The following is a 15,263-nucleotide window of genomic DNA, read 5'->3' as shown; positions in this document are numbered from 1 at the left end:
AAGCCATATTGAACATTTGTTAGCATAACTGAAAAAGTGTGTGCAAGCAAAAAGGCCTACAAACCTGACTCCGTTCCTCCAGCTCTGTCAGGAGGAATGGGCCAAAATTCACCAAACTTATTGTGGGAAGCTTGTGGAAGGCTACCCGAAACGTATGACCCAAGTTTAACAATTTAAAGACAATGCTACCAAATACTAATTGAGTGTATGCAAACTTCTGACCCAATGGGAATGTGATGAAAGAAGTTAAAGCTCAAATAAATCACTCTCTACTATTATTCTGATATTTCACATTCTTAAAATAAAGTGGTGACCCTAGCTAACCTAAGACAGGGATTTTTTTTATCCTAAAACAGGATTAAATGTCAGGAATTGTGAAAAACTGAGTTTAAATGTACTTGGCTAAGTTGTATGTAAATGTCAGACTTCAACTGTAAATTAAATTACTTACATTGTATTTGCCAATGCCCCTAAGATCATGTACATTTGATGCATTATCACGACTCATTGTCACAATGGTAGTGATTAACTGAGCTGGTCTTGGATCATTTACCAGTCATTGTTTCAACGCAGCCTTGAAATGCGTGGACATTCCTTGAGCCAAGATGATTTGGATGGACTCCGTCATTCCTGTAGATTATCTTCTGTTTCCAGAAGGTGTCAAAGTTATCAATAAAAGTGACTCCAGCAGAGCTACAGTAGTCTTTTAGCCAGATGTGTAATGCCAGCAGTCTTCTGAATGCTGGCATAGCAGTCTTCTGAATCGTTCATACCCGCAGCCCAAAGATGGTACTGGACTTATTGGAGTTCTTTTTTTTGTCTTTTAATGCTAAAATCAGTTCTTTAAAATCAATTTCCAAATGTTCCGAGCTAGCCCTCCTGATGTCGTTTGACCCCACATGGACTGCGACAGTGTCAGCTCCCAGCATCTGTGGTAGAAGAGTCGGAAGCATCCTTGTTATGTCCTGTGCTCGTGCTCCTGGGTAGCACAGGGTTTTTGCCTTGGAAACCGAGATGTTTCTCACCATAGAGCTGCCTATGATGACAGCTGGTGAGGTTGAATGGGCCAGTCTCTCAGGCAGCCTCACAGTCTGGTGAGGCTGGGAGCTCTGAGGACCTGAACCTGAGGTAGAAGCCACCGGAGAGGGAGACAGAGCCGAGGACAAAGATGCAGGTACCTCTGTATCCGATCTTGTTTGGGAAGCCACCAAGGACGAAGGCGCCGGGAACCTCTTGATCTAGGGCTGCAAAGCTGTTTCTGGTCTGTGTCAGTTCCATCCTCAACATCTCCATGGAGACCCCTGTTGCCAGAGGATGCCTTCTTCGACTTCCACGGCAAGTAACGTACCTCCATGGCTGGCTGGTTGGGTCGAGATCAGCTCCGTTCTCCAGGCCAGTCGGCTGTGGAGAGCCCACACGGCGGTGAAACTTCCACCAGACCAGTGTGGCGTTCGGCTACTGGGGTGGAAGAAAAATAAAAAGTAGGTGGGCGTGGGTTCCCCAGTAGCTTATGTAGGTTTGCTACTTGCTTGCTAACAATAGCTACTTCGCTCCTGTAGTCCTCCGCAAGCAAGCAGTTGCTACATTGAAAGTCAGCGCGGTCCACATTGTCCCGGAACAAAGCAAAGTAAACACAGCTCCTGCAACACTGGAAACATTCAATAGTGGCCTCCATTTGAGACCGCTGAGCCAGCTAGTCTAGCTGGGATTTTGCATCTCTCCCCCTATACAGAATCTGGCAGGATCCCGGGACAAATAGCAGCGCTCACAGCAATTTAGCCCAACAGAGCTGGGTATATTAAACACTGTCAGCTTTTAAACAGAAGGTCTTTAGCACAAGGTGCACCTGTGTAATGATCATGCTTATTGATATACCACACCTGTCAGGTGGATGGATTATCTTGGCAAATGTGAGAGAAATAAGCTTTTTGTGCATATGGAACATTTCAGGGATCTTTTATTTCAGCTCATGAAACATGGGACCAACACTTTAAATGTTGCATTTATATTTTTACTCAGTATAATTACACTTTGGAGGGTGTATCAATACACCCAATCAATACAAAGATACAGACGTCCTTCCTAACTCAGTTGCTGAAGAAGAAGGAAACCGCTCAAGGATTTCACCGAGGCCAATGGTGACTTTAATACAGTTAGAGTTTAATGGCTGTGATAGGAGAAAACTGAGGATGGATCAGCAACATGGTTGTTACTCCACAATACTAACCTAAATGACAGAGTGAAAAGAAGGCTGCCTGTACAGAATACAAATATTCGAAAACATGCATCCTGTTTGCAACAAGGCACTAAAGTAGTACTGCAAAAAATGCATCCTACATTTTTGTCCTGAATACAAAGTCTTATTTTTGTGGCAAATCCAATACAACACATTACTGAGTAACTCTCCATATTTTCAAGCATTGTGGTGGCTGCATCATGTTATGGGTATGTTTGTAATATTTGGTTCCACAGAGTAGTTGAACGGATGATCTCTGCATGTGTGGTTCCCACAATGAAGCATGGAGTAGGATGTTTGATGGTGCGGGGGTGCTTTGCTGATGACACTGTCAGTGATTTATTTAGAATTCAAGGCACACTAACCAGCATGGCTACCACAGCATTCTGCAGCGATACGCCATCCCATCTGGTTTGTACTTAGTGGGACTATCATTTGTTTTTCAACAGGACAATGACCCAACACACCTCCAGGCTGTGTAAGGGCTAATTGATTAAAAATCAGAGTGATGGAGTGCTACATCAGATGACCTGGCCTCCACAATCACCCGACCTCAACCCAATTGAGATGGTTTGGGATGAGTTGGACTGCAGAGTGAAGGAAAATCAGCCAACAGGTACTCAGCATATGTGGGAACTCCTTCAAGACTGTTCCCTGTGAAGCTGGTTGATAGAATGTCAAGAGTGTGCAAAGCAGTTATCAAGGCAAAGGGTGGCTACTTTGAAGAATTTAAAATATGTTTTGATTTGTTTAACACTTTTGGTTACTACGTGATTCCATGTGTGTTATTTCATAGTTTTGATGTCTTCACTACTATTCTATAATGTAGAAAATAGTAAAAATAAAGAAAAACCCTTGAATGAGTAGGTGTGTCCAAACTTGTGACTGGTACTGTATATGCTGGTAGCATAGCAAGCATAGATAAATCGGTGGTTGTAGTTAAGTCATGTTTTACTATAATGCAGTTGATGGTGACGATGACATGGACATGTATTTGGCTTGACATCCATACAAGATTATACTTCGATTTTTACCTCAACAGTGTGAAATACACATATAAACAATAGTCTATATATAGGCAAATTTTGCTGGGGGGGCAATAAGGAGATTTGGCATCTTTCCCCAAAGGCATCTTCTGTTTCCATGGCATTTTTATTGTTTTTTCACCTTCCATTGACCTCTTTACCACATCTATGGCATACGAGAAGGTCAAGAACCTCAGGTCCATCCTGTTGTTGTCTTTTTGCGTCCCAAATGGAACCCTATTCCCTAGTAGTAGTGCACTATGTGGGAAATAGGGTGCCATTTGGGATGCAACCTTCACACTGAGGGTCTGTCTTGTAAATAATATTACATTCTAGAAGTATGGATTATTTTATATAAACAATTCATTCTGGGTAGCAAGTCAAATCAACACATAGTTTGTAATTTGGAGGGATGCATTCTGAGCCAATCCAGCTGTTCAATTTGTTGCTACCTGTAAGTATTGTCAGAAGCTTTAAAATGCTTTACTATGATTTGTAATGATGATGACACTAGGCGGCTCTCTTACTGCCTCAATCTCTGGTTTCACACACAGTGGGATGTTAAACTGATTAGCGCTACTTTAAAAAGAGGCTGGATCACTCTAACAAGGGAGATAAGATCGCGGCATGCACCTCAACCCCACTGTGCGTGTTTGATACTGTGACCAGAGGCTGTGATGCTATCGGTCTCTGTGGTTGGAAGGGACTCACTCTTTTGGCTGAAGTTGAGAAGAGGCAGCACGTTCTGCTGTGCATACACATACAGACCTGAAGGTAGTTTTTGTCATTTTTTTATCCAGTGCTTATCTGTAAACTACACACACACAGGACACATTATATGCACATACAAACTACATGCACATGTACGCACACACACAGACTACATGCACATGTACGCACACATACAAACTACATGCACATGTACGCACACACACAGACTACATGCACGTACACACGCACACACACGCACACTCACACAGCACACATTACATCAGCATGCATGCACATACAGACACAGACACACCCGCGCACATACACACACATTTTGGATAAGTGACCATGCTTTACGTTTCCGCACTGCTTGATTGCAGTGAGCTCTGGTTGATTGCAGTGAGCTCTGGTTGATTGCAGTTAGCTCTGGTTGATTGCAGTTAGCTCTGGTTGATTGCAGTGAATGTTTTGGAGGTGGTAGTTTGAGGTGGCTCTCGTACACAGAGGAGGAGGGGAGGGCTGGATTTGTGGGTGAGCATGCAGGAGTGTTATGTAAATCAGATGGTAATTTAGGGTTGGCTGTATGGTTAGTATTGGGGTTAGGATGTGAGTTATGACTGGGATTCTTTTAACTAGGCGGAAGAGAGTGGCGGGGAACGGTAGTTCAGAGCCTCTCTTACAGACACATTTCATATACTGTAGATTTTACTGCTACACACTTACTGGTCTTTCATAAATTCGATATCCTCCCTCTCCTTTCCTCTCTCTCTTCCCTTTCCACCCCTCTCTCACACTCCTTTCCTCCTCTCTCTCGCACTCCTTTCCCCTCTCTCGCACTCCTTTCCTCTCTCTCGCACTCCTTTCCTCTCTCGCACTCCTGTCCTCTCTCTCGCACTCCTGTCCTCTCTCTCGCACTCCTGTCCTCTCTCTCGCACTCCTGTCCTCTCTCTCGCACTCCTGTCCTCTCTCTCGCACTCCTTTCCTCTCTCTCGCACTCCTTTCCTCTCTCTCGCACTACTTTCCTCTCTCTCGCACTACTTTCCTCTCTCTCGCACTCTTTTCCTCTCTTGAACTCCTTTCCTCTCTCTCCTTTCCTTTCTGTATCTCTCTCCTTTCTTCTTTTTCTCTCTTTCCCCCCTCTTCTCCCTCTCCACTCATTTCCTCTCTCTCCCTTTTAGTCTTTCCATTCACTCTCAAATGCACCCTCAGTTTGTATCCTACCCCTCTCCTCTCTCTTTCCTTTCTCTCTCTTCTTCTTCTACTCCTATTCTCTACCTCTACCCTCTCCCCCCACTGAGAGAGAAAATGAGGTGGCTGTGTTTGAAGCGAAACACAGTGGCCCATATTCTGAGGAAACGGCTGCTGTCAAAGACGAGGATAAAAAAGTTACAGTTCCTCACCGTACGACTGTACAGTGGATGTGTGTGCACATGTGTATGTGTTTGTTCATGTGTGAGTGCATATGTGTGTTTGTGCATGCATGCATGGGTCTGTGCATGATTGTGAATGCGTGTGAGTGTACCAAACATTAAGAACACCTTCCTAATACTGAGTTACACCCCCCTCTCTCCCCTTTTGCCCTCAGAACAGCCTCGATTTGTCGGGGCATGGACTCTACAAGGTGTCGAAAGCATTGCACAGGGATGCTGGCCCATGTTGACTCCAATGCTACTGTCGTGTCTTTGGCATCATTAAAAGGTGAAGATATAAGATAGTTATTTTATCAAATCAATTCTCTGTAATTATTTTTACATGATTAAACTAATCATGTAAATTGAATTAACTAGGAAGTTGGGGCATAACGGGAAATATTAAAATGACAAAGTTATACTTTTCGGAATATAACTCTTCAGATATTTTAATATCTGATCAATTAGTCTTCTATTAATTAATTATTATTTTCCTCATGTCAGTCTCATCTGAAGGTCGTAAATTGTTGGTTATCTGCACAAACCCAGCCTTTACTATAAATCATCCATACACCAATTGGCTTAATCATTTATTCACTAACTAACTAAATAATCACAGAAATGCATAAACAAACAGTAGATATTGGTTACTAACAATAATAGGAAAGATTCCCTTGTGGGCTAAACCGATATGACGGCTTGGTGGACAAAGGGAACGGGGTGTGGACTGGTGTGGAGAGCGGGAAAGACAAAATGGATTCATTACACAGTCTATAATTATATACATTGAAATGCTAATCCTTTGCACATGAACGGCTGCTCATTCGAGAATAATTGCAAGTACATATTTAGGATGTATGTCATTGTTGTCTTCTCTGTTGGAATCCGGTCCGTCTGCTGGAGAGTTCATCCGAGTGTCTCTCTCTTTCTGTTTCTGTTCGTTTGAATGAGGAGACCAAGGTGCAGCGTGGTAGGCGAACAGCTTACTTTTATTAAAATGAACACCGAAAAACAACAAAATACAAAACAAACGTAAAGTTCTGCAGGCTACACAGCAACTATGCAAAATTAAGATCCCACAAACTAAGGTGAGAAAAAGGCTGCCTAAGTATGATCCCCAATCAGAGACAACAATAGACAGCTGCCTCTGATTGGGAACCATACCAGGCCAAACAAAGAAATAGGAAATAGGATAGATGTTTCGGCGGTTGTCGGTATTCTCGTCCTCGGTTTACTTAGTACTTCGTATCTAAGATTTGCTCTTATTCTGTATGGATCGATTGTCTCAGAGTTTAACAATTTCCAGCCGTGTAGCCACGTGTTATGGTTAGGAATTCAACAACCATTGCAACCTTAACTTACACCGGGGTTTGCATGGTCTTAACTATTCGCAATCATAGCTCACGCTGTGGGTTTGCTTAGTCTGAGGAGGATTTTCTTAGGAGGGGATTTTATTCGTAACAGTAGAAAAGGGCGGTTCCATGCTGCCTGATCATGTCTGTGCTCATGGGGCCGGGCAAATGACTTAATTTAACTTTAAAGGGAATACAATTCTCTCATTAATTTCACAAATAGGTTCATCTTTACTCATTCATTTTATACAAGCATTAGATGCAAAACCCATAATTGAGAAATGTACATATTCAGAGATCTAGTTATGTGTGTTTCTTGTCCTCTCTTAGTTCACCAATTGAAACATACTCGTCCATTAAGTGTCCACTGACCATTCCCACCTTTTCACAAGTGGACATATTGTTTAATTTTCCTATTTTGAGGATTTAGGAGTTCGGCCACGAGAGTCTCCGTCAGGAATGACCTGAGATAACAGAACCTGGGTGTAGGAGAGAGGGGGAAGCCACAATCTACACCCAGAAAGGGCCACGTCATGACAGTCCCCCCCCCCCACCCCTGGTGGTTTGGATCTTGTGATTATCCTGCAAGTTACAAATCAGCATAAAAATAATGTCCACGTGATGTCCTGTAGTGGATCATCGTCGCGGTCCCCACTCTGGTGGTTGAGCTTGGTAGGTTCTCTGGCAGCGGGGCAGGCAGCCACAAGGATGGGCAGCGGATGTCCTGTTTGGGATCGCCGTTCCGGACCCGTCGTGTGGTTGTCCAGACTGGAAGATCTGGGCAGTAACTTAGGCAGATGTTAACAACGCACACACGCTCACAAAGTATATAATTACATTGATTCCCCAATGAGCGACGTTGTGGCACTAAGTGATGGTTGTATGGGGACTTTGTTTGTGGCTCTATCGCTTAAGTGTCAAAGAAACTTAACTGAAAAGGAATGAAAGCTTAAAGAAATATATACAAAATATAGTTCTCACACCAAAATCATCTAATTGGACTATTCTATATACGTCCAATGTCCTGGCAAAATTACTCTATCATGGCATTGTCTCTAATGTTATATCTAGGGTTTTCCTACTTGATGTGTTGCTTAGGCACTATCCTAAGTTGATAACTACATGATAAGTCTACAGTAAGGCACAAGTTTTGGACAATCTATAGGGATGACCTATGGACCTTTGTGGATAAACTGGTGAGTACTCTAGCTGTAGAGTCAAAGGCGTCAAAGTAAATGTTCAATTTTACTAAGGCTGGTATTTTGCTTGAACCATTAAGTGATCCTAGCATAAATCCTAAGTGGATGTTCTGTTGTACATGTGCGTTTATGCTTACACAAGCGCACATGTCAAGGGAAGAAAACCAAGTATCCTGGCGGACTGCAACTTGTTCAGAATGAGTCTGACGTAATCAGGTAGTTTTCAGGTCAATGCCTGGAAGTCAGTCAGAATTCGTGTCGGGGGAGTCTGTAGTGGTTTAACTGCGAGTCACTGTGTCTTCCACTATTGTAGTGGTGATAGGTATGATGTCTATTTCATACCTACAGTATGTTATCCACGGAGGAGCTAACCTCACGACAGAAGTACTCTTTAAGCATTGGACCAGTCATACGTGGTGTGATCATGGTTCATGACTTCTAATAACTTTTCTCCTGAGTGTAGGGTTCTATTTATTAGTGGCATGTGTGTTAACCATTGGAAGAGTGCTCTGGAGATTCCCTTCCCCATGTTCCACTCTGAGTGAATCCTAACTACTCTGTCGCTGTTGTCAAGGGTAATTTGATTTGTCTCTAACCTTCTTACTGATTGTAGCTGGACTGACTGTTGCTGGCATTGGTACTGGTACTACAGGAACACATGATTTGAGCATTTTACTAGTTGAACCGGTAGTTGAACCTACACATGGCAAGGTATGACTATTTTTACCATTTGTTTGAGGTGGAAGTCCACTGGACGTCTTCTACGACCAGTGTGGTACACCTCAGTAATATCTTCAATGTATTCTAAGATTATCCCCGTCTAGGGGCCTGTCTGCTCCTGACTGTTCTCATAGGGGAGTTTACAACTAGATTTGTTTTATGCTCTGGCGGCCTCGTACAGTGTTGCAGGTAGTCTCGATGAGGCTATAATAAGTCTGGGCTACTATTCCCTCCCTTTGTATCTCGGGATCCCCCCACCAGCGGGTGGTTGGTATCCGAGGCACAAACGAAAAGGTTGGACCCTATGTACGAGTTGTCAGCAGCCGCGTTGTTATGAGAATGGCTATAACCTTTCAACCAAATCTCCTGGTGTTTGTGTTTCAAAACGCTCAGTGGCTGTCGAGGACTGCCAGTCATGTCTGTGTGTGGCAACCTCTTCAGTACCTGTGAACTGAGACGAGGATATCTGTCTGTGATATCACCAGTTGCTGGACTGGACTGATGCCATTAGTGTCATTGTCAAGGGTGACAGTCCCCCACAAAGCTGAAGGTGTATCATCGGAAGCAGAGTATACTCTGCGCATCATTGTTTTTCTTGCTGAGATTGCCACAGTGCTTGCGGAAGTGTTCGAAGGGCAAGAGAAGTTAATCTCAACTACCGTATTGCACGACTGCAAGGAGGAGGGAAGTTGCTCATTCACAGAGACAGCTGGCTCGAAATCATGAAAATAATGGTCAATCAGTTTTGCTGATGGAATGTGTCGAGATATCTTAATATCTCCTTGGATTGGATTCTGCACCAAGAGGTTTCAAACGTCTTTTTCCCAAGGGGTGCTTTCGACAGATACCCCTGGTGAATGACTGCATTACAGCTAGCGTCAGGGGAAGACAGTGTGGTCAGTGGAGAAGGCACGGTGGCCATACATGGTTGGTTTTCCAATCCATCAGTGGGAGTAACTGATCCATCAAGTCTGCTCCAAGTAGCAGGGATTCAGGTTCGTGATGTGCCATTTCTGTTCAAGGGGAAAGCAGATCGCTTTTCGGATTTGTGTGGACTTGGCTTTAACAAAGCTTTTGACCTTTTTCTTCGCAACCTTTGTATCAGAGTCTTTAGACAACGCCTGTGGGCTTGTTTCCTGATCAAGCGGGCCCTGAATAGGGTCTCAAGTGAGAGCGGGAGAGATTTAAATTTTAACGTCCTTGCTATGGGTGTTAATTCCTGCGGACCTGGTGTCCGGTAATTCCCCGTCTAGTCCTTGTGACTTATCTTTTACCCTTTTCTCAATTTTTTCTCACTTTAGTTCTTCATGTAGTGGAACTTCTAGAGAACATTGGTCTATGTTTTGATCGACCTTTAACCCTTTGTTACCCTTGTGCTCTGACACTTTGTGTGGGTTGGGTGCAGGAACGTAGCGAACAGGTCGATTGTAGCGGTAGTCGTTTCGATGGCGTACTTTACAGGTACAGTTATTTCGACCGCAGAGGTTATTGGAGTCGTGGTTTCATGGTAGAAACCGTTGTTGTGCGTCAACTCTCAACCCTCCAATACCTGATAACGCACCCTCTAACTGGAGTGAGTGCTCCTGGTCAAACTTCAAAACCGAGTGGCCAGGGCTCTTAGCGTTGTGAACTTTTGATGCCTCAAAAGCTGTGCTTGTAAGCTCTCTGAGTTGTAAGATAGGCAAGCCAACATGGGCGGCAGGACCCAAGTAGGTAATGAAAGTGGGATACATGTTCGACAGAAACATTTGTTTGAATGGTAACAGCTCTTCCATTCTTGTTTCAGTGAGTAGGCCAAACTAAGCTAAATGAAGCCTTTGATAGTAAGCTAATGGGTGTTAGTTCCGAGCTTGTTTGAGGATGTTAGCCAGTGAGCTATCGTGTTTGCGAGTTGCAGAACCGCTGAATTCTAATTTCAAATCTGTGGCAAGTTTAGCGTAGTCATTTAGCACGTGTTGCTGTTGTAGACGAATTAACCTCGTCACGTGTCTATTTGTTCGTTAGCTTCAACAGGTAAACCCTGTCAGAATCCGTAGCGTTCGGGTAGCCATCTAATGCGTCCTCTATGTCAGCTAGGAACATCTCAGTATCGTTTGGCTGACCTGGAACGGGGTCAAAGATGGGAAAATTCTTGACAAGTTTGACAAGGTATTCCGCGCCAAGCAGGTGGATGGCTTCCTCCTGTGGAGAAATTGGGGCCGGAAGGCCAAGAGGAGAAGCCAAGCTTTGGCTTTGTTGGCCAAGAGGCACCATATTACTCAGTGCCAAATGGCCAAGAGAAGACGACTGAGGGACACATGAGGGAGGCAAAGTCTGAAACCTATCGTCTTTACTCCTTTGAGTACAGGGCTCCATTTTTGGGGATTGGTAGTCACGCTGTAGAGAGTGACCATTCTGGACTTTCTCCAAATGGTACCTAAGGGTGCTATTCTGCTGCATTGCAGAGTCCACTTGAGCACTTTGAGTACTGATTTCGGACACATGAGTGTCGCTCTTGCTCCTTTCGGTCTCAAACTTATCTATCATGGTTTGCAGATAGAGGTCTTGAGTACGGAGTGAGAGATTCAGTGATGAGATTTCCTCCGCTTGCTTAGAAATCAATATTTACATCTTTATCACCTGAGTTCTCTCACCATTAATTTGGTCAGCAACTTCAATGAGTTCTGCTGATTTGTCGTCCAACTTAGTCATTGTGTTCATTAATTGATCGTCTTTGGTCTGCAGCATTTTGAGTAGAACAGTGTTGCTTGCTTGGTATTGGACCGATGCCAAGACATCCGGGCAAAACTGGAGAGAACCTTTACGAGGCCTGCGCCCGATGGTTGATTTTGGAGAGCGTTGTTCGCCATGTCTGCCGTTTTTCTGCTAATGGCATAATTAGGGTTGGTATCGCTGCTGAGGTCAGCGATCAATCGATTTATGGGTGGAGGTTCACTAATTAGCGGGCGAGTGGGGACTACCCCCTCTGATAGCTTGCACATTATTAGAACATTTGATAGGAAAAATGTTTTTCCTATTTTTCCAAAGTCTGGTTTTGGAATACGTTGGAAGCTGCAAAGATGATTTTAATCTATTTATAGATGTTAATGAACCATCAGTACATTTTTGGGGGTTACTACATGATTCCTTATGTGTTATTTCATCGTGGTTGATGTCTTCACTATTATTCTACAATGTAGAAAATAGTAGAAATAAAGAAAAACCCTTGAATGAGTTGATGTGTCCAAACTTTTGACTGGTGCTGTAACTCTACCGAACCACCACAATTCAAATACACATATCACAATCTGAGGCCTTAGTCCCTGTTCCCCAGGGTTATAAATTAAGCCCTCTTAAACTTCACAGCCACGACTTATGTCCTCTCAGCCTGGTCCATAAAAGAGAACAGGATTGGGTGCTAACAAGGAGCACTGTTTATGGATTTCAGATAACATCAGTTGGGCCAGTTGTGAAACCATGTGCTTAAGTCTCTGGGGGTGTTTTAGTGTGCAATTTGATATAGGGGAGCTTGTGTACCACACACAGCTGCATGTCCCTGCCTTGTGACCCACTCTGCCCCCCTGGGATCAGGCCTCGGGCAGGCGCTCTCAAAGTGTGTTTGTGTGTGTTTTTAAGAGGAGCTCTCTGATGAGCTAGACAATGCAGGAAGATATGCCACTTAGTATCCAATGGGACTTACAGTGAGTATATACCTTTTTTGTGCATGTGATCCCTGTGGGACTTGAACTCATGACCTTGACTGTGTGTTTGAATGTGCATTTGTGTGCGTGACTGTGTGTGTTTGTGTGTGTGTATGTGCGCCAGAAGGCTGCAACAATCTTCTGCCACTGTAGCTTGTGCCACAGTGCTCCTGTCCCATGAGGGACTCTCTTCCAGCTCAGACACCACTGTTCATCACCACGTTGCCTCATTTGTGCTTTCCAGGTGGTGTCCATCTGATACCAACTTTAATACTTCTACAGTATCTCTGTATGTGTATGTGAGTTTGTGTGCAGTCCCATATATGTGTGCTCCCATATGTGTGTGTGTTTGTGCCAGCATCTGGTGAGGATGTTGGAGGGAGGGTGCTGAGTGGTATCATCTTCCCTGTAATGACACAGAGTGAGGGAATCCCACACAGCCACACAGACTAAACTGTTAGCACTACTGAAGGCTAAATTTACCCACAGATTACACTGTTTGCGTGTGTTTGTAGGGGACCGGGTGGGTGGGTGGTTGGGTTGGGGGGGGGGGGTTAGCATGCCACTCCCATCCCTGTCTACAGTCTAGACCAGGGGTCAGCAACAGACGGCCCGCGGGCCAAAACTATGTGGCTGATAGAGGAAGAGGGTGGGTGAGAGACAGAATATTAAAGAGAGGAGGTAAACATTTGAGTGAGTGAGATGAACAGAGAAAAGGAGTGAGAAAGAGAAATGAAGGATGGAGATATAGGATATATTTATAATATTTATGTAAGGGATGATCTGTCTTGAAATCATTATGGACATCTCTGTATATATTTCAACCTCTTAGATGTGAGTGGTAAAATTGGTGAGAAGGACGTCTAACAGTACAGACTTAATCTCGTCCACCAGCCGGCTCTGTCAAACCTATGCGCCAGCAATTCAAGCCTGGGGACGAGGTTAGTGCATACTGTACGTGAGTTTTAAAGAAACATCAGCCAAATATTTTGGTTTTGAGATAATACCGGTATGATGAATATGCCCCAGGCCAATGGTCAATTACCAGTCCTCTCATTCTGAAAAACTCTTTCTTTTGGAACCAGCATTTCAACCTGTCGCATATGTACTTCATGCAGGTCTTAGATCTCTATCAAACTGAGGACCACATGGGAAATGTATTTGCAAACCACATCAGATGTGGGTACTGTAGTTACGCCTACATCATGCGAGTGAGAGTAAGCATGTCATGTGTTTACATTTTTGTGTATACATTTTTGTTTCTGTGTTTGTGTGTGCATACATGCCAGTGTCAGGCCTAGTGTCCTTTAAATATTTATACATGTGTGTATTGTGTCAGCCCAACGGTTATGTGTTTGTGCAAGTACAGCCAAGTATTGTAATCTGTTTGTGTGATAGCCTGCCATGCAGTCTGATTAATATGTAGCTTCTCAGGGGTTTTGACATTCCTTTCCAGTACATCCAGTTCCACAGTGTCCCATGTGGAGGCATGAATGGGATTGATGTTGGGAATGAGTAGGATCAGGAATGATGACCCTGTGTGTTCAGTGTCTGCCTCTGCCCCCGCCCAGCCAAGCTCCACTTCATTCATTCACATAAATGTTACTCTTCTGACCCACTTTCTGGTAAGGATGTTTAAACTTCAATGGCACACATACTTCTGGGCACCGACAATTTGTTTGGCATGGGATAACTCTAAAGTAATGTTTCTACTCGAATGCTATGTGCTGTTCAGAGAACATTGCCCTCATACTATCCAAGAGAAAGGCCTGTTGTGCCATTTCACTGGCTTTAATGTCCGCTGTATGTCATATGGTCAAGTAGGTCAAGGCTCAGTCAGAGTTTGAATGGTCACTGGTCCTGGATTCATGGGACACCATTATGTTAGCTTCCATTATGGGAACTCTATTACATCATACTACAGACTGGTCAATGTTGTATATGTGTGACAGGGGACTAAGGATAAAGTGTTACGTTCCCCAGGAAGAAAACCAAATAATGTCGCTCAAACAAAAAAGGGAACTAACAAAGAGTCACTGACAACAACAAAAACAAAACAGGTGGGTTTTTAGGAGGGGTTCAGAAAGACACTGATGGGGGTGTCCACTAAAAGTTGAATAGCAACAACAGCTGGAACCTTAGACACCCACCATGAGTGCCTACTAAATTTGCCCAAGAAGAGGCAAACAAAAGAAAAAAGCCACACCAAACTTAAAGACAGGAAGCAAACCAAAAAGTGGAGGGGTAAAAAATAGGAAAAATCAGATAAGGATTGTTTGTCTAGAAATCAAACTAGGGCGCACCAACTAAAGGTGTTAACCCTTCATCACTCAAGGTAACTGGAACACTGGGCCAGTCACTCTTAAATAGCACCTGGCCCAGCACAGGTGAAACACCTTCCTATTAACGAGATGGCCACCAGCACAGGTGTAACACATACTGACTAACGAGGTGACACCAATCGGTGGGCCCTACATGCTAACGTGCAACCTCAAAACAAACATAAATGGGAAAAACCAAACCTGTAACAACAAGGTACAGAAATATGTCTACATTTTGTCAGAGCAGTCTGGCTGTTAGGAGTTTAAGCATCTGGCTGTTAGGTGTTTAAGCATCTGGCAGTTAGGTGTTTATAAGCATCTGGCTGTTAGGAGTTTAAGCATCTGGCAGTTAGGTGTTTAAGCATCTGGCAGTTAGGTGTTTAAGCATCTGGCAGTTAGGTGTTTAAGCATCTGGCAGTTAGATGTTTAAGCATCTGGCAGTTAGGAGTTTAAGCATCTGGCTGTCAGGAGTTTAAGCATCTGGCTGTTAGGAGTTTAAGCATCTGGCAGTTAGGTGTTTAAGCATCTGGCTGTTAGGTGTTTAAGCATCTGGCTGTTAGGTGTTTAAGCATCTGGCAGTTAGGTGTTTAAGCATCTGGCTGTTAGGTGT

Source organism: Oncorhynchus nerka, linkage group LG9a (genome assembly GCF_034236695.1).
Source record: "Oncorhynchus nerka isolate Pitt River linkage group LG9a, Oner_Uvic_2.0, whole genome shotgun sequence".
Lineage (NCBI taxonomy): Eukaryota > Metazoa > Chordata > Actinopteri > Salmoniformes > Salmonidae > Oncorhynchus > Oncorhynchus nerka.
The sequence above is the reverse complement of the archived record's forward strand: the minus strand, read 5'-3'. Positions refer to the sequence as shown.